Genomic DNA, 20,324 nt, shown 5'->3' with positions numbered 1-20,324 from the left:
TGGGAAAATAGTAACCATTAAGTAAAAGCTATAGAAGTGAATTTGTAAATAGTCTACTTATGTAGAATGTGTAAAACTATGGGTTATTTTTATTAAATGTATTTTAGAATAATAAATTAAATTCTGAAAAATCATCATTCCTCCATCCTTTTTACCTAAACTCTTACAATTTTTATGTTTTGAAAATATCAGACTTCCATAAAAATTGCAAAAAAAGTATGAAGAATTCCCTTCACATGTCACCTGAATTCCACAAATGCAAACATCTTATCACCTTACCTCATTAACTCATGTTTCTTCTTTCTTGGCATATTATATCAGAGGCAAATCCTATCAATTTGTCCTGTTCATGGTGATGTAGCTTTGACAGATTGGTTAAGGTGATGTTTTCCAGACTTTTCTATTGCAAAGCTACAATTTATCTCTCTGTGATTAATGTGTGCTGTAGGGAGAGATTTGAGATTATGTAAATATAGTATTTTTCCATTATATCATCTCCTTATTTTAATATCCATTGATGATTCTTCCCTGGAAAAATTTATTGTTGAAATTGGGAGCAAATAGTGATATCCTAATATCATAATTTCTTCTACATTTTCTAGTTGGAATCCTTGTATAGATAAAAGTTTCTTCAACTAATTTAGTCATTTATTTGTTCAGGGGAGTATAGACCAGATTTTATTTTATTTGGTGGAATACAATTTTTTTGCCATTAATAATGTTTTGTTGTTATTTTAATTTTCCCCTATTCAAGATGGCCCTGATTTTTTATATACACCTTCCCATCTCTTTTTGAGATCTCTTTACTTCCTATAAATCAATGATAATCCATATTCTTTTTGTGCTAATCTTGTCAGTTAGTTTTCTAAATTAAAAAGTACCATAGTTTTGGTGGGTTACGCAATAGAAATTTATTGTCTGAGTTCTGGAGGCTAGAACTCCAAAATCAAGGTGCCACAAGGGGAGTTTTCTCTTGAGAGCAATAAGGAAGGGTCTGTTTCAGGCCTTGGAAGGCTGCTTCCCACCCGTAGCCTTCAATCTTCTTCCCCTTATGCATGTCTCCATCCACTCCCATTTTACATCACCGCACTGAATTAGGGACCACACCAATTACTTCAACTTAATTAACACTTCTGCAATGATCACATTTCCAAATAAAGCCACATTCTGAGATTCTGGGAGTTAGTGCTACAACATATAAATTTGAAAATAATACAACTGAACTCATAGCACTGTCTCAGCACTTGATTGAGACATATTGCCAAGGAGTTCTGGGTTCTTTTCATGGAAATTGGTATTTAGAAATCAGTATTTAGGTGTTGGATTGGCTTATATTATTTGGAGTATTATAACTTCTAGGCCATCTGAATGGACAGAGCTAAAAAATAGGTGTATATATGCAAACATATTTCTACCTATGACTCAATCTAGATATATTAATGTATAATACACATACATTCTGAGTTTACAATAAGACTTACAATCCTAATCCAATACTAAAGAATAGATTCTAACTTTCTTTCTTTCCTTCTTTTAAGCTTGTCCTCAATAGTTGGAAACCTTGTTTTCCATAGTAATTTATTCACTAAAATCAAGAATACACAAATAGTGGTTTTAGGATTACCAAATTATCACATCACTTGAAAAGCAAATATGCAGTGTTGTCAGTTCAGCATTTGACAAACCATGATGTTGTCACTGTGTGCTAACAACTGAAAAGCTGACAAACTGAAAAATCAAGAAGTGAGGTCACAGGGGAGACTTTTGCTAATAAACTGTATAGAAGACAGGTGAATGCAGAGAATCACAACTTACCAGACTAGGGAGAGGCATAAAACCTCTCTGGAAGCATCTGGAGAGCCTGAACTCTAGCTGGTGAACTGTAGAGAGTGGACAACTCTCATCTTCAAAACCTCAGGGGGCTCGGTCACAGGGGGTGCTCACACATCTGTGAATTTTACCTCCAGGAGGGCAATGAGAATCTCTGTAGAGAAAAATGCCTGCTCACTTCAGACAGCAGATGGGCAAAAGGAAGCATGTGAAATATGCCAGGGCATTCTGCCCTTAGCTAGCTTTGTAGTCAAGAGAAACTATTTCATCAGACTCTAAACCACTGGGGTTTCTTCAGCTCTCCCTGACCTGGGGAAGAGCTACCCAATTCCTACCCTCTTCAGCCACATTGTCTTCCTGGAGAAGGAGGGTTGGGCTGAGAAGCTTATATCAAGTCCACAGTCCAGAATCCCAGACTCACTAAAAAGGCTAGGACCTAGTCATAGAACTTTGGAGCACTTCTCCTGACCTCGAACCTTGCAAACACATTAGCAATTGGGCACAGCTACCAAGAAACACAAAACATGCTCAAAGGTAGATAATAAAAACGGTTTTCAGAGACAGAGAAAGCCTCAGACCAGACTCAGATATGTGATTATCATACCCAGAACTTAAAACAACTGTGATTAATAAATATATTAAGAGTTTTCTTGGACAACATAGTAAACCTGCAAGAACAGAATGACAATATAAGTATAGAGATAAACATTCTAAGAATTAAAAGAAATCACAGAGATAAAAATGGCAACAAAAATTAAAATGCACTCATTTGTAGACAGGACATTGTTAAGGAATGAGTCTCTGAGTTTGAGGATACACACACACACACACACACACACATTTCAAGATTGATAAAAAATAGAGTAGTATATCCAAAAATTGTGAGGCATTAAGAAAATAGTAATATATGTATAAAAAGAATATTATCAGAAGGAGAAAAATTTTTAAAAAAAAGAACTGACAAAATATTGAATTACCATGAACTGAGAATTTCTTCAAATTAATGTTAGACGCTAAACCATAGACCCAGGAAGCCCAGATAAAACCAAGCAAGATACATGCCCAAAGCACATGTATCTAGTCCTAGTGAGAGATACTTAGTTCATTAGGGACATGTTTTGAAAGAAATGGTGTGGTACCATTCCTCTCTCTCTCTCTCTATCTATCTCTATCTCTCTCTATCTCTATCTCTATCTCTCCATTAGCTTGAGAAAAGATTGCTCTGAAATATGCTCTCACTCTGATGTGCTGCTGCCCTCACTAGAGGCCAGGACAAAGGAGAAGCTTAACCCTGGAATTTGAATTTCTAACACTGTAAGCTAAATAAATCTCCCTCCTTCATAAATAGCTTGTGACAGGTATTTAATTATAGTGATGTAAACTAATGCATCACTCTTCCATGTCAAGCTATGCTCTAAAAGTCTACTTAAATTTCCCAAAGTAGGTTAGTACTTTCATTCTGCATCCCCCACCCCCAAATATATGTTATGGACTTCTGGACAAAGACCCCCCAATCTAATCATTTCTGTCCCCAGGGCAGAGATGGTTGGGCTGTAACCATATCAGTCATAGTGTTCTAAATGGATAAAAGAATGATATTTTTTAGTGAAGTCTTTCAAAACCCTTATTTATTTCACTAAGGACTAGATTCCGTTCTAGCAAGGTTGTTAGAGTCTGTAAACAAGTCTGGATGGTGCCTGGCAAAATGCCAGAGGGAGTGGTTTGAGAAGTAACAAAAGGGAGCCATTAAGTGTAGAGATTCCTGATTGGTTGACTGATGTATCTAGTTTATGCTAATTAGATAAGCTGTGTGGAATGTATAAATACTGCTCCTGTCCTGCAATAAACGGCTCCTACTCATGCTGTTTCAACGTACACAAGTTATTCGTCCCCCCCCCCGTTATTTTGCTGCAGCCAGCCGGACTGCGGCACAAGGTAACATAAATGCTCCTTTTTTAAATGACTCTGGCCATTCTCTACCAGGAAGGCAGCAATAGCATGTTTTCAACAACAAAATGATACAGCTCTTCTGCCAGAAGTTTTGCCACCTCTCTCACAAAAGCCTTTTTGGAAGAACTGCTGCTTAACAAAGGATTAACAATCAATCAGTGAAAACATCAGAGAGAAAATATTTTCTTAACTAATTACAGAGAAAATAATCCACTGAAATTATTTTATTCTGGTTCCCATTTTAAAGAGCTGAGCATCAATTCCAGAAGCTTTGTGTGCATCCAACTATGACAGAAGGGTGGATTTGGTTTATATCACAATAATGCTAAAATCTTTATGTGTTTTGAAACTGAGAAATGGGTCGTGTTTTTAATCTAAGAAAGGTATGAAATTTTGAAAAAAAAAATCTCAGGTTTATGGACCTTGAAGTAGTTCTTGATTTTTATAATTCTGCAGGGATTTGATAGAGGAAATAGGTATTTTATGTGTAATTTTAAGGTAAGCACATTATCTATAGGCAATTAATTCTTTGTATTTCACAAAGGAAGGACAAATTGTCATCAGAAGCTATAGAATTTTAAGATGTTTGAGTTTAAACAACATATCTACCTGTGTAATGATCAACTTTATGAAGGCCAACTTTCATGACTAATTATTTCTGGTAAGCTATGGGTCACAGTTCCAAGGATAAGAAGAGAAAAGGGATCAGAAAATTCAAAACAGAATTTCCCAATTGTAAGGAAATACAAAACAATACTTTAACTATTACAAAAACTTTAGTTGAAGTTTACAGATACTGGAAACTTATGTCATAATTATGTAAAAATAATAAAATATGAGTAAATAATTATACTATATGTATTGTACAATCAGCTTCCTATTGTTACTGTAACAAACTACCACAACTTAATGACTTAAAATATAAATCTATTAATTTATGGTTCTAGAGGTCAGAAGTATGAAATATTCTCACTGGGCTAAAATCGAGTTGTTGACCGAGGTATATTCTTTCTGGAGGCACTAGGAGAGAAATAATTGACTTTTCTAGCTTTTCAAGTTTATGTGCATTCATCGGCTTTGGGGCACTTTTTCCATCTTCGAAGCCAGAACCACATCATTCTGATTGACCTTTGTTTTATTCTCAGGTCTCCTTCATGTCCCTCCTCTTTCTCCTTAAATATCATAGTCATTACATTGGACTCACCTAGAAACTCGAAATCATCTCCCTATTTAAAGGTCGGATAATTAGCAACTGTAATTACTGTGCAAATTTAATTCTCCTTGCCTAGAAGCATAACATATTCACAGGGGACATCGATTGGGAGGTAGACATCTTGGGATAGGGTGTTACTCTCCCTAATGTATATCTGAATGTTTGTATGTGCCTGTGTGTATACATATATATGGCTATGCTTATATTCATATATGTATGTATATGTGTATATACACACATATACACACTTGGCTATTTTAGATTATTTAGATAAGATAAAACAGAATATTGAGGTAGGATTTATTGCTCTAAGGGAATGACATAAGGAAGCAAGATAATATGAAACTCTGATATTAGAAATTAAAGGTCATATCACATGAAATGTTCTAAAATTACAGTAATTATAATAGATCTGCAGTTCTGCAGTTAAAAGTGTATATATAAAATTACTATGAGTAAAATGCAAATTCATGTAAGACATTGCTAAATTCCCTGGTGGCCTTCTTCCCTCACGTATTTTATTCAATCATTATTCTAAATATCATCATGATCATGTTGGAAGGCATGCAGAATTGATGGATAAGAGGCAATTTCCCATATTTAAATCACTGGGATGTACTACTATAATTTTTTTAAATTGCAAATAACTATAGCATAAAATGGCAGTGAGAGACAACTAGAGAATGTAGTAGATGTCAATCAACCCACCACACTGGTACAGTAAAAATAAATGATGTGCCAGCCACACAGTGTAAGGCAGAGATTCCAGAAGCCCCCAGCCTGAGTTTAAATCCCCACCTCATCTACTCACTATGGATCAAAGTCAAGTTACTCAAACTGTCTAATTTCAGCGTCCTCATTATAAAGGGCACATGAGGTTACCAATTCCATCAGATTTTTGTGAGAATTTAATCAAAGAACGTTTATGATACAACTACACATTATCTGGCATTGGTGAGTGCTTAGTAAGTGGTAGTAATGATTCTGCTCCTGTGTGAAGTGTCCAGAGTGGTCCTCAGATGTGAACCTTAATGAGAGAAATCCCTGGTCTTCAGAGATAAGGTTCCTTTGGCCAGGCAAAGGTTTGAATGTCATTGTAGGGCACCAGGTCTCCAGGAACTACAGTGAGAGGATACTAAATGGAACAAATATCTATTGCAGGGGAAGATATGTTTCGAACATAGAGTAAAGGAAATATAACTGTTCACATTTTCAATAGCATACACAAAATCCATTAGAGTGTGGATCTTCAAGGCTCCCCCAACCTATGTGTTAAAGACTTGGTTCCCCCGGGTGAAGCTATTGGGAAGTGGTGGAAACTTTGAGATAGGGCTTAGTGGGAGGTGCTCTGGTCTTTGGGGATGTGCATTTGGAGGGGATATTGGGACTCTGGTGACTTCCTCCCTTTTTTTCATACCCCAGCCATGAGAGGAGCAGCTTTGTTCCACCATGCACTCCCTATCACAGGCCCAAAAACAACAGGGCAAATTGACCATGGATTGGAACCACCAAAGTAAACTAGTCCTCTTTACAGATTTATTATCCCAGTTATTTGTCATAGCAACAGAAAGCCCACTAACTCAAAAGCTGTGAGGCGATGATTGAACACGTAAATCCAGTTTTCTATCAAGGAAAAGAAATGTTTGAAACGAAATTTATCCCTCTATTGTTATATAAAAAATTAAAAATGTAGCAGTATCAAATTGAAGTTTAAAATATGCATGTTAAAATGAGTACTTTTCAAGGAAACTGAAGATTTTTAAAGAAATAAATTAGAAATAAGAATTATACATTATATACCTCATCAGAAAGCTTATAGGCTCCATCAAAACTCAGTACAGCAAACTGTCAAAGTCTCCAAAAAAAACCTCCAAACTATTTTCTTTATTATATTTATAGAGAATGCTCATGAAAAGACTGTGCAAATAAAGATTAAATTGAATGTGCCAAAGGGGCTTCAAAGTCAAATAAAGCATGATTTTGTTTCTTTCTACCAATAAGGCTACAAATCAAGGAGGCTGTCAGTAAAAGACCTTGATTAATATAGTACTAAAGAAAATGATGTAAAAATTAGTGATGATCTAATTATTTGCTTTGAATTTTACTGAGACTAATACTAAGAAAATTTTCATTATGAGATTGTTTTAGAACCAAATTGTGAAATAAAATAATTCCTCAGGATATTGTCAAAAAAAATGCTCTGAAAAACTAAATTCAAATAATTAACAAGATCGCATGTTATATAAGCAAAAGTTTTAAAAGGCAATCTGCAGTACAAACAAGAAATTGGAAAGCATTTCCATAAGAAGAGATCCCCAAATACCCAGATGGGTGTGGTTGAGTTCTCTAAATATGACAAGACTGGAACCTACTGTCACAGTGGTGCAGTGTGATCCGTTCCTTCCAAATTTGGGTATAGCCAATGTGACAGCATAACAAGGCAAGGCCTTCAATGGGTGACAGGGTCCCACAACTTCTTCAGTGGGATTAAAGCCCTTCTAAAAGCAGCCTCACTCAGCCATTAGCCAGCTTTCCCTTCTGCCTTCTGCCATGTGAGAATGCGACAAGACGGTCCTCAGCAGATGCTATGGTTGGGATGTGGAATGCCCTCCATGTGTCCAAGACTTAGTACCTGTTCAGCCTTGAGGTGGCGAAAACTTGCAGAGGTGGAGCCTGGTGAATGTCTTCAGATCATTAGGGTTGTGCCAAGGAAGGGACTTGTGGGAGCCTGCTACTTTCCTCCTTGTCTTTTACTCTTTCCAGATATGAATGGAGTGAATTTATTCCACTGCACACTTCTGCATAATATGCTGCTTCCCACCTGAGGTATAAAATAAGCAATGCATCTACTTATTCATGAACTGGAAGCTCCAAAACTAATCCCAAATAAACCTTTCTCTTTAAAAGTTGACAATCCCAGATATTTGTTATAGTCACAGAAAGCTAATACATCAGATCAAACGCCAGTGCCTTCACCTTGGATTCTCCACTTCCATAACTATGAAAAATAAATTTTGGTTCATTATAAATTTCCTACCCAGTCTGTGGTATCCTGTTATAGCAGCACAAATGGAATAATCATAAATGCAATAAATTCTTAACAAAGCAATCGTCTAGGGAAAAATGAAAGAATATTTTCACATAGAAGAAATATTAACACATACATTTTGCACTGGAGTAGAAATCTTGACAATTACACACAATTCCAGACCACTAATTTATTTCAATTATTCAGTAATGGATATGTCAATATCCATTATTCTCTAGTTTTAAAAGCTATCTAAATTAACTCTTGACATGCATAAAAAAGACACATTGAAACAGAAAAGTGTGACTCAAAAGCAGGGACTAAGCTCTCAAAATCATATTTTAAATTTTCATAAGTTTTATAATGAACTGTGTTTTTAAGCCAGTGGTTTTCTTTTTTTCAAACATTTGAGTGCTTGCAATATCTCAGACATAGAAAAATAAAATGAGATCATAGAAGTGAGTAAGTCATAACCTTCCTCTTAAATAGCTCACATCATCCCAGCCTGGGAGAGATAATCCCAAACAAATCATTGGTTCATTTGAAGAGATAGAAGTGTGCACAAAATTACAAGCACTCAAATGCCAAATTTCAGGTTTCACTAAGCTCTTGCCAATAGACAGATCCCAAATTATAGGAACAAATAAAAGTTAGAAACCATGACTGTTGCAAAAACACTGAGTGGCAAATAATATTGACTTCAAAATAAAGGGGTTTTTGAAAAGTGGGTCCCACCCTCCTTACAGAGTGTACTTTATACACAGTTTTGGTCCAATTACCACCTCTAACAGACATCTCATACAAACCCCAAGAAAACTACAACCTTATCCCTGCCAAATATACTTAATGCACTACTTAACGCTGAACTTTATGGGAAATGGAGTCATGTTTAAACTCCACAGAAAGCAACATTAAGGAGATCCAAGACAGAACAGGTTGCTTTATAATGACTTTCTCTAAGATATGACTGCAGGCTTCAGGCTTCAGGGGGACAGAGGGTGCTTGTATCGCTTTCCTTAGAAGAGCTGCAGCACTGCAGTTATGACAAGAGCTTACATTTTGAACATGATTCATTGTTTTGAAGTACCATAATCTTTGGCTGAAATATTCATTAAAGGAATGCTAAAACTATACATAATTCATGGAGACTCAACACTGACTTCCAAATTTTCTTCCTTTTAGATATATCTAAAGCATTTGAAACATTTTTTATTTCCAAATTGATTTAGTCTTTACTGATACCTTAAAAGTTTTATCGTACTTTTGTTTTTTAAATGTCAAAAGTTTCTCTAAAGAAAATGCTATTTTCATGACCTCTAGCATATGTTTCTAAGATTTTGTCCCAGCCATTAAAATCATTTTACTTAAAAAGGAAACTAAGTCATCCATTGAATTCAGCAACATAAATGTCATTGTCATCCTTGGCAAGATCAATTTTAGTGAAGTAGTGGTAGAAAGCATAAGAAGGAAAGAATTAGATACAGGAAGTATGAAAAACTCATTTGTGGAGTCCTGCCGCAAGAGAGAGCAAATAAATTGAATATTAGCAAAAGGGAGATGTGAGGCGATGTAAGAGTTTTATTTTTTATGTCTGATTGTTTTTAAGATGAAAGAAATTTCATACATTCCTATGTCACTGATGATGGTTTAGTAAAGAGAGAAAAGCATGTAATACATAACAGAGAAGAAAATTTTTTGTAGAGATGTCATTGAGATCAGAGAGGTTGGGATTTAGTGTATAAGTGGAGTGTTGAGGGTTTAGTTTGGAGCAAAGCACAATTCATCCAGTGCCGCAGTCTGGCTGGGCACAATTAAGGAGCCACTTGTCAAAAGAAACGAACTTTATTTTTAGAACCACACACGCCAAACAAAACAGCTCCTCAGGAAAAACCCTCAGAGCCCAACTGCCACCACTGGCTTCCCACAAGCCTCTCTCACAACCACACGCCTCTCCACCTCCCACAATCCTCCTGCTCTTGAGGCCGATTGGCTTGGTCGTGTGGGTGGAGCCAAAAAAGTCCCCCAATGAGACGTGGTCTGAAAGGGCAGGGAACCAGCCCAATGAGCATCACCGCAGAGGAGCCAATCAGCTAGATGTTGCTGGGGCCGCTGTGAGCCAATCATCAGCTGGCAGCTGGAAGTTTGCTGGGGCCCCTTGGGCTGTGGCTCTCAACAATCCAGAATAATGGAAGAGAAAAAACCACACCTGAGGTGAAGTGTGAATAGAGGGCGTTATGGGTTGTATTGCGTCCCCTGAAAAGATATGGTAAAGTTCTAAACACCCCTTACAGTCTGCAATCATGATTTTGTTTGGAAATACGATCTTAGAAGATGTAATCAAATTAAAATGGGCTCCTTTGACCTTAATCTTGTGTCCAGGGTCCCTATAAGAGGAGAGAAAAAAAATCAAATGAACACAGTCAGAAACTGGAGTATTCTCTCTACACACCCAAGAACGCCAAAGATTGCAGAAATACTGGATGACAGGAAGGGGCAAGGAAGGATCTGTCCTTCAGCCGTCAGAGGCACCTGGCCCTGTGGACACTATGGTTTTGGGTTTCTGGGCTCTAGAATGGTGAGAGAATAACTTTCAATTGTTTTAAGCAACCAAGTGTGTGGTACAGTATCTTGTCCTGGTTGCCCTAGGAAACTAAAACAATATCTTTCTGCAGTGTCAGATTCTTATGGTAGTTCTCTGTTTGCTCCCTATGTAGGTGAGTCAATGGCAGCTATTTTTTAAAGGTTTCTCAAGCTTTCTGACATAATGAAAATTTTATTAATAAAGAACCAACAGCAAATACAGAAGGTCTAGGGAATTCATATAAACTACCATTCTCCTCTTCCCAAACAGTAATATGACTCTATTGTGAAAACTTTCCTAGAAAGGATCTTGCAATGACTACTTTGTGGAATAGACCCATTAACATTCTGGCCACTTCCTGCACTGTGTCTTTATACTGGAAAATTCAGGATATTCCGTTTACCTTTAATGCTTCTAAATTAATTCCTCACATTCTTCTTGGTGAAAATACTCCATAACCTATTTCAATATGCCAGTAATTTTGAGACTATTTAAGCAATATTGGTTTAAAGTAGTGTTAATTTATTTAACATGCCGAAAACTCATACATTTATTATTTATTCATATCATTAGCATATTAGATCTAGAGATAGAAATAGTCATGTTTATGATCCAAAATAAAGCATTTATTCTTGCTCAATCATATTTCTGAACTTAGTTAAGCACAAATTGCCATTGAGCTGGGAATGTTTATTCACTTTCTAAGTAATATTATTGGGACATTTATTATGCTGTTGAGAAAAATAGTAATTGAAAAACAACCAAGTCAGAAAAATACTGTCATAATTTTTTGAACACTGAGTTTTCTTAATTTCTTGGACTTTTTATCCCATAGAGAAATCAATAAAGGGTTTTGGTAGTATGATTAACATTACTCTTTTTTTTGACTCAGCAAAAGTACATTTTTAGTGAAATTCACTGCTTTTAATACTGATAGAGACTTCATATTGTATCTTGCCTTGCTGGCTGTTGGATCAAAGGATGGATGGTTCAGTTTAAATGGGGCAGTTTATCCATTTGGCAATAAAATAGTATCAATCTCCAGGGCGTTTAATGACCTTACAATTGATTATTAGGCTGTTTAACATGTTTATATTAATCAATCATATGAAACATATATTGAGTCAGACAGTAGAGCATTAAGGCAGTCCAAAATTGAGGTTCTTGTTTTGATTAATTACAATACAATTTCAAATGTCACCTGATGATCAAAGAACTAATACCTCCCATAACCTCTTATCAATACTTAATAAGATACTTATTTATTACCATAACTACCAAGGTGGTTAAAAACAAAAACAAGAAAACTTACATGTGTTAATTGTTTATTAAAGACTCTAAACCGTATCTGGCATTTAATAGCAATCCAAGGATCATTTCAGATGTGGTTCTGCACTTAATAATCTATAACCTGTGAAGAACAGTAACTCTGAAGTTGTTCCTTCCATGTTACTGTTCTTCACAGGTTATAAATTATTATAGTGAGTGCTGTAGGGTGGGATATATTCAAAACTTCATGAATATAGAAAAGCATTAAATTCTGAAATCTACACCCAAAGGATTAGATATATGTGACTTCACTTCAAAAACAATACTCCAATTCCTGAAAAGTTTTGATTGGTTCCTAAAATGACATTGTTTCTCTCGTCCCAGAAATGATATAAAAATTATATTACTAAGGTAAAAGCCAATAGTACTGTTCTAACTGTTCAGGAGAGAGAGAGTTTTGACCCAGAGACAAGAGCTACCTGGCCCCAATAGCATCTCATATTTGTGGGAAATGATGCATCAGACTTTCTTAACCTAATGCCATAAAATATTAAAATGAAACAAATTCACCCAATTTATTTGGCTCTCATACTCACTAAACGTCTTTCTAATTATAACTTGACCTCTCATCTATTTTTGCAGGAAAATAACTTGTTAAAAATATTTTTGGCCTTTATAATTCTTATTTTAAAGTAAAACATAAGTCTTGATTTATACATCAGACTTTGAAAGCTTATTTAATTTGAAGTCATTCTTGAGAGATGAATCCGTTTTGGGATTTAAGAAAATCAGATTTCTGATACTATAAGTCTATAATGGGGCAGGGGTCTCAAGTGAGTGCCTAAGGAAAGACACAGAATGGTGTTGAATTCATCCAAATAAGGATACCATCCAAGGGTAAGGTCTCTAAAGTCCCAGCCCACCTCCCTTCCGAACAGTCTTTCTACATTGTGAAACCACTTTACTCTGAAATGTCTATATAGTCAAAACTCAAGAAACATAACATTATGTCACAGTAATTCAAACAAAGAAGAAAACCTTAAAAAATATTTTGGAAAAAAAATTGTGAGATATATAATTGAAAAAGTTGAAGAATGGGGCAACATTTTATCCTATAGGGAAATTAATTTGGAAAAAATTATTCCAGGCAGAGAACTATTCTAGGAACAAATGTCTGAAGGTTTTATACACACACACACACACACACACACACACACACACACACGGTAGAGTGTGGAGACCAGCAGTTCATTTTCTTGAGATGAAAGTTAGAATCCAACATTATAGGTAATGTTTTGCTTTTAAAATTTTCTAAATCAGCAGCATTATATTCACAAAGATTGATCTATTTAGTTGATGCTTAGTAATCATCAAAGTATGTGTGAATCATCAAAGTATGTAAGATTATGTTCAACTATTTTTATCAATTTGTATTGTGTCTATTTTGTATTGCACCTATTTTATTTGTATTTACATCAATTTTATTACATCCATTTTGTAACAATCACAAAGCACATTTACAATATTAACTAGGACATTCCAAAAACTTTTAAAAAGTTGGATTGATGTTAGCATAATCCTAGCCTGAGGGCAAGGAATTGTTCAGGATTTAGCAAAATTACATTTAAATTTTAAATTATGTTAAAATTTTGGAAAGGGTTTCAAAAGACTTAGAACAAAATAATGAGTATAAATCCTCCCACATTTCAAATTAAACTGCAAGGCCACTTATGCTAGACTTGCAAATGAGGAGTTTCCGAATAGGCTATGCAAACCTTAAGCCACCTTGAGGAAATAGAAAAGTTGATGTGAAGAAGCCAATAATAAGCATTCTTCAGAGAAAATTCTCAGTGAAAACAGGCAGGAGCAGCAAAAATAGTGGAGATTGCACAATCCAGCCCAGACTGTGCTGAATTTGTAGAGACCACAGCTAGAAGGCCTCCCTAGTAGTAATTAAATCTATACATCTGCTCCCCACCTCAAACAGTAACAAATAAAACCATAGGAAATGCCTCTGAAATGGGTTGTCTCAGTAATCCATCAGAGAAAGTCCTTGTAGAGGAATAATAGCTGAGGTTTACAAAAACCTCTCCCACTCATCACACATAAGGGGAGTGGGAAGGAGCTGACTAGAGAAGAAATCACTTCCAGGGAATATGAACCCTAACTCAGTAGTCCTCACAGCCACAACCATAGGAGCTCAGATGCAGATGGGTCAGCTGACACTACTTCAGTGAGAGTGGTGGGTAAACCCCCAGTGATCTGCAACAGCCAGAGTAGATATTTCTGTGCTACAAACCATCACTTAAAGTCTCATGGATGCATATATCTGCCACACAGGGGATGGCACAGGGGAGTGGGCATTCAGTGTTCCATAGCAGCCTGCAACAGCTATGAGCTCTGTGCACTCAACAGACATGACTAGCAGATGGAATGTCTTCCAAACACACAAAATAGGGGCCTTCAAGATGATTTACAAACACCAATGGCTGATAAGAAAGCCATAGCAACACAGGGATGTGGCTCCTGTGCCCCAGCATCTCTTAGAGTATCCGCAGATGCAAGTCCTGGATAATCCAATTGGATCCTTTCAGGTACATAGACTCACAGAAGGCATTTCTTGAGTATAACTCCAAATAGCTAGCAGAGAACCTCATACACACAAGGCATTATACCTCACAAACAGTCCTTCAGAGGAGCATCACATAGACACCAGCCACCACTGCCCAGTGTGCTCAGATACAATCCCACTGGCCTGAGATCTACACACTCCAAAGGGGACAGCAGCCCTATACCCTCCCACAGATCACCCAGCACCATTTCAACCAGACCACTGTACTTCCAGCAAAGACCTCCACACCACATACTGAAATATACCTGGGGAAGCCAACACTGAATTTAACAGTATTGGGTAGAAGGAGCTTTTCCTCAGGAAAACATACAAACCACATCCCCTAACAGGGAGTAACATGGATGCTCAGTCATAGACAATTAAGGACCATCTTTGACCCACCAGAAAGCTAGTAGGTACCTGAACAAACCAAAAATTAGAGGGAACCTCTGAGAAATATATCAGAGATATGCTAGTGTGATCATTACCTCCACATCCAGGGAAACGGGTAAAGCTGAGGAGCAGTGGACATCTTCTAAAAGTCCCAAATCCTGATAAAATCTAAATTAGGATTTGAAGAAATCTTCTTGGCTCAAATAGCTGAGTATGAAATATCATATATAGTTCCAATGTCATTTTTAACCTTACAGATAATTTTTATTGAATTAATAGATATGCCCTTATTATTTGATTCTGTAATCCTCAATTGATTGCTTTTCTTCTATATTTTCAAGAATTAATTTTAAACATTCTTTCTATCTTCCCTGTCCTAGTTCAGGTCTACACTTACACTTAATCTTTCTTTTCCATCTTGAATTACCTGTTCCTGTCTCAAATCCCCTACGATTTCTTCTTTTTATCTTAATTTGCATTATTTTTGTCTTTTTATCTCTTTCTCTTTTTTTCCTTGGTTCATTTTTTTCTCTTTTCCCCTTTTCAGATCCTACATAGTTCAATAACAATTTTACTGTCTTTAATAACTGATTTCTCAACCTATTCAAGAACATCACTCCAATTTTATACCTGGATGAGAAGAATTCTATAGAACATTTTCAGTAAGCTACTTTTCTAAGGTTTGTCAGTACAGAACTATGCTCTGAAGTGATTGCAATTAATAGGGTTTTTTTAATCTTCTCTCAAAGTGATGTTGAACAATGGGCAAAACAGTGGGTACACATGGAGTGTGTACACTTACACATTCACCCACCTTGTGTTTCAGAGAAAGAAGATCACTAAATAGTCCATTAAATAAAAAATAGAAGAAACATTCATTCCATTGTATGGGTAGAAATACAAATAATATAAAAAATAAAGAGGAACAAGTCGCCCTAAAAAACTCACAACACTTCAACAACTGATCCCACTGACACTACAGTAAAAAAAAAAAAACAGTTGGATAAAGAATATAGAAATTTAATATAAAATGATCAATGAACTAAAAGAAAATCTAAGGGGAAACTAAGAAAGAAAATACAGAAGTGAAAGAACATTTCAATGAAGAAATAGAGCATCTGGAAAAGATCAAAACATAAATCCTGGAAATTAGAAATTCAATAAATCAAATTAAAAATTTATTTGAAAGCATTACCAATAGGTTGGACAATGAAGAAGACAGATTTTTAAGCCTTAAAGATAAGGCGTATAATCTTGAAAACAAAGTCAACAATAAAGAAAAGAGTCCAGGACAAAAATATCCAAGAAATCTGGGATAAGATTGAGACCATATCTAAGAATTATTAGCTTAGAAGAAGATATCAAAATACAATACACGAGCTATGAGCTTTTCAGTGAAATAATGTCAGAAAATCCTCCAAACTTTAGGAATGAGATTAAAGTCCAAATACAGGAGGTATTTAGAACACCAAATAGACAAAAGTAAAAAAAAAATCTCTCCAAGACACATTATTATTAAAATATTTAATGCACAGAACAAGGATAGAAAACACCAAGTCATAAGAAAAAAACATCAAGACATATTTAAAAATAAACTAATTAGACCTTCTGTTATACCTCAGCCCAGACTCTAAAAGCCAAAAGGACTTAAAATACTATTTGCCATATCCTGACAGATAATGGTTGTCAAACAAGATTGTTATACCCATCAAAGTCATCTTTCAGAGAAATTGAAATAAAAACTTAAGCTAAACAAAAATTATAAGAATTCATGGCTAAGCCAGCACTATGGAAAATGCTTGATGAAATATTATATACAGCAGAAACAAAAATCCAACACAGAGAAAGCAAGTAGTTGAATCTCATCAGAACAGCCAAGTAAAAAGACAGTCAAATATGAACTAAACATTAGAAATAAATGTCAGAAAATAAAAATTATCTTTCTAGAATAATACTGAATATGAATAGTCTGAACTCTCCAATTAAAAACCATAGTCTGGCAGAGTGGATTTAAAAACAAGACCCAACCACATGTTGTTTATGGGAGATTCACCTTAAAAACAAAAATGTTCAAGGCTGAAGGTGAAAGGATGTAAAAAGGTATACCACACAAATGAAGATTGAAAGCAATCAGGATTAGCTACTCTCAGCTGACCAAGTTCATTTCAAGCTAAAATTAATCAGAAGAGACAAAAAGTGTCATTTTATAGTTAAGGTAACTATCCAAAAACAAGATACAATGATTGGAGATATTTATGCCCCAAGTATCAGTGCATCACATACATAAAACAAAAACTAATTGACATAAAGCCTTAGAAAGACTGCAAAAAAAAAAAAAAAAAAAACAATACTAGATGATTTTAACACTCTTTTCTCACCAACATTTAGATCATCCAGATATAAACTAAGACTCTTTAGACCTAAAAAATTAATGTTAATCAAATGGACCAAACAGATGTCTATGTAATATTCTGATCATCAACAATTGACTTCACTTCCTTCTCAGCTCTACACAAACCTTTTCCAAAACACATCATATTTTAGAACACAAAGAAAGTCTTTGAAAATATTTTTAAAAATGTATAACCCCTTGAATCTTAGCAGATTATATTGGATTGAAGTTAATCCTCAATAACAAAATAAAAAACAGAAACTAGCTGTGTGTGGTAGCATCCACCTATAATCCCAGTAGCTGAGAGGATGACAGGAGGATCGTGAGTTCAAAGTCAGCCTCAGCAATTTAGTGAGGCCTAAGCGATTTAGTGAGAACCTGTCTCAAAATTAAAAATGGATCATGACATTCCAAAAAACAACAACAACAACAACAAAAAAAAAACCAAATGTGGCTCAGTGGTTAAATTCCCCTGGGTTCAATCCCTGCTTTAAAAAAAAGAATAAAACAGAAACCATTTTAACAAGTGGAAAGCAAATAATATGCTTTTGCATGAGGAACTGGTCATAGAAGAAATCAAAGGCTCTTACAAACAAGTAAAGCAGAGGTAAGAGTTCATAGAATTAAATGCCTACATTAAAAAAAGAAAGGCCACAAACAAATAATCTAATCATACATCTCAAGGATCTAGAAAAGGAAAACCAGTAGAAAATAGGAAAAATTAAGAGTAGAGACAAAGTTAGTGAAATTGAGAATTTAAAAGTGTAAACGATCAATGCAACAAAGAATTGGTTCTTTGAAAAGATAAACAAGATTGATAAACTCTTAACCAATCTAACCAAAAGAAAAAGAGTAAAAACCTAAATCAACTAAATTGAACTTGAAAAAGGAGATATCACCCCAGACATTTCTGAAATCCAGAGGATCATTAGGAACTATTTTGAAAACTTATATTCCAATAAATTGGAAAGTCAAGAAGTAAAAAATTTCTTGAAACATATAGCCTATCCAAATTGAATCAAGCATATATATGTGTATATATAAACACATATAAATGTATATTGGATTGTTTATGTATATATATATATATATATATATATATATATATATATATATATATACATATTGGATTGTTTATATATAAGCAATCCAATATCAAGCAGTAAGATTGAAGGAGTAATTAGAAGACTTTCTACAACCACTATGAAAAGTAGTATGAAGATTTCTTAGAAAATCTGGAATGGAACCATCATTTGACCCAGTTGTCTCACTCCTCAGTTTATACCCAAAGGGCTTAAAAACAGCATACAACAATGAGGTAGCCACATCAGTGTTTACAGCAGCTCAATCCACAATAGCTAAAATATGGAACCAACCTAGGAGGTGCCCTTCAACAGAATAATGGATAAAGATAATGTGGTATATATACACAATGGAATATTACTCAGCCTTAAAGAAGAATGAAATCATGACATTTGTCAGTAAGTGGATGGAGCTGGAGAATATCATGCTAAATAAAATAAGCTAATCTCAAAAAAACAAAGGCCAAATGTTTTCTCTGATATGCAGATGCTAATTCACAGTAAGCAGGGAGGGGCAGGGTAGGGAAGAATAGAGATATTTTGAATTTCACAAAAGAGATTGAAGGGAGGGCAGGGGTTCTGGGAATGGGAAGGACAGCGGAATGAATCATACATTATTACCCTATGTGCATATATGATTGGTGTAATTCTACGTCATGTACAACCAGAAGAATGATAAATTATACTTCATTTATGTATGATATGTCAAAATGCATTCTACTGTCATGTATAAGTAATTAGAAGAAAAAAATTTAAAGCCTTTCAAATAAGAAACTCTAGGAGCCAGATGTATTCTCAGTTAAGTCATAATTTCAATCCTCTTCCAATTATTCCATGGAATAGAAAAAAGAGGGAACTCTTCCAAACTCATTCTATGAAGCCATTATCACCCTGATACCAAACCAGACAAAGATACACAAAGAAAAGAAAACTACAGAACAATATCTTTGTTGAACAAAGATGCAAAAATCCTTAATAAAATCTGCATTGAAAAACACATTAATAATATTGTACACTATGATCACGTTGGTTTCAGTCCAGGGAGGCAAGTTTGGCTCAACTTATACATATCAAAAAAATATATAGTTCAACACATAAATAGAATTAAGAACAAAATTCACACGAATATCTCAATAGATGCAGAAAAACATTCAGTAGAATTTGGCACCTGTTCATAAAAAGCACTGAAGAAACTATGGATAGAAGAAACTTACAGCAAAATCATAAAATCTATATAAAACTAGCCTCAACTCAACATCAGAATAAATGAAGAAAAAATGAAAATTTTTCTCTAAAGTAAGGAACCAGACAAGGATGTCCACTCTCACTGCTACCTATTCAATGTAGTTCTGGAAACTCCAGCCTGAGCCATCAGCAAGAGAAGGAAATTAAAGGCATACAAATAGCAAAAGAAGAAGTTAAATTATCTCTGCCTGCTGGTGACATAATTTCATACTTAAAAGACCCAAAGAAACCTCCACCAGAAGATTACTGAAGCTTATAAATTTAGCAAAGTAGCAAAATGTTAAGATCAACATGCAAAAATTAATAGCTTTCTTTCCTATACTTCAATAATGAATCTGCTGAGAAAGAAATCAGAAAAACAATTCCATTAACAAGAGCATTAAAAAAAATTAGGAATAAATCTAACCAAAGAAGTGAAAGCCCTCTACAATGAAAATTACAGAACATTGAAGAAAAAATTGAAGAAGATCTTAGAAGATGGAAAGACCTCCCATGTTCTTAGATAGGTAGAATTGATATTGTCAAAATAACCATACAGTGAAAATCAATACACGAATTCAATGCAATCCCCATCAAACTACCAATGAGATTCTTCACAGAACTAGAAAAATCAGTCATAAAACTCCTATGGAAGAATAAAATACCCAGAATAGCCAAATTATGTTAGCTGTTAACGAAAACAGCAGAAAATTTATATAAAAATAGATATGAAGACCAACAGAAAAGACAG

General features: G+C 35.0%; 1 long non-coding RNA gene across 1 annotated transcript in view; it reads right to left on the bottom strand.

The window, feature by feature from the left end:
* Positions 1 to 283: 283 nt before the first annotated feature.
* Positions 284 to 20,324, bottom strand: part of LOC131423530 (uncharacterized) — a 40,098-nt gene continuing 20,057 nt past the window's right edge. The window contains exons 2-4 of the long non-coding RNA XR_009225226.1: positions 7,626 to 7,814; positions 1,816 to 1,984; positions 284 to 442 (exon numbers count right to left, since the gene is read on the bottom strand). This is a non-coding gene — a long non-coding RNA (uncharacterized LOC131423530). The remainder of the gene's footprint in view (positions 443 to 1,815; positions 1,985 to 7,625; positions 7,815 to 20,324) is intronic.

The sequence above is a fragment of the Marmota monax genome, unplaced genomic scaffold, assembly GCF_021218885.2.
Source record: "Marmota monax isolate L192 unplaced genomic scaffold, Marmota_monax_Labrador192_F-V1.1 WCK01_AAM20220418_F8-fsc00114, whole genome shotgun sequence".
NCBI lineage: Eukaryota > Metazoa > Chordata > Mammalia > Rodentia > Sciuridae > Marmota > Marmota monax.
The sequence above is the reverse complement of the archived record's forward strand: the minus strand, read 5'-3'. Positions and strand labels throughout refer to the sequence as shown.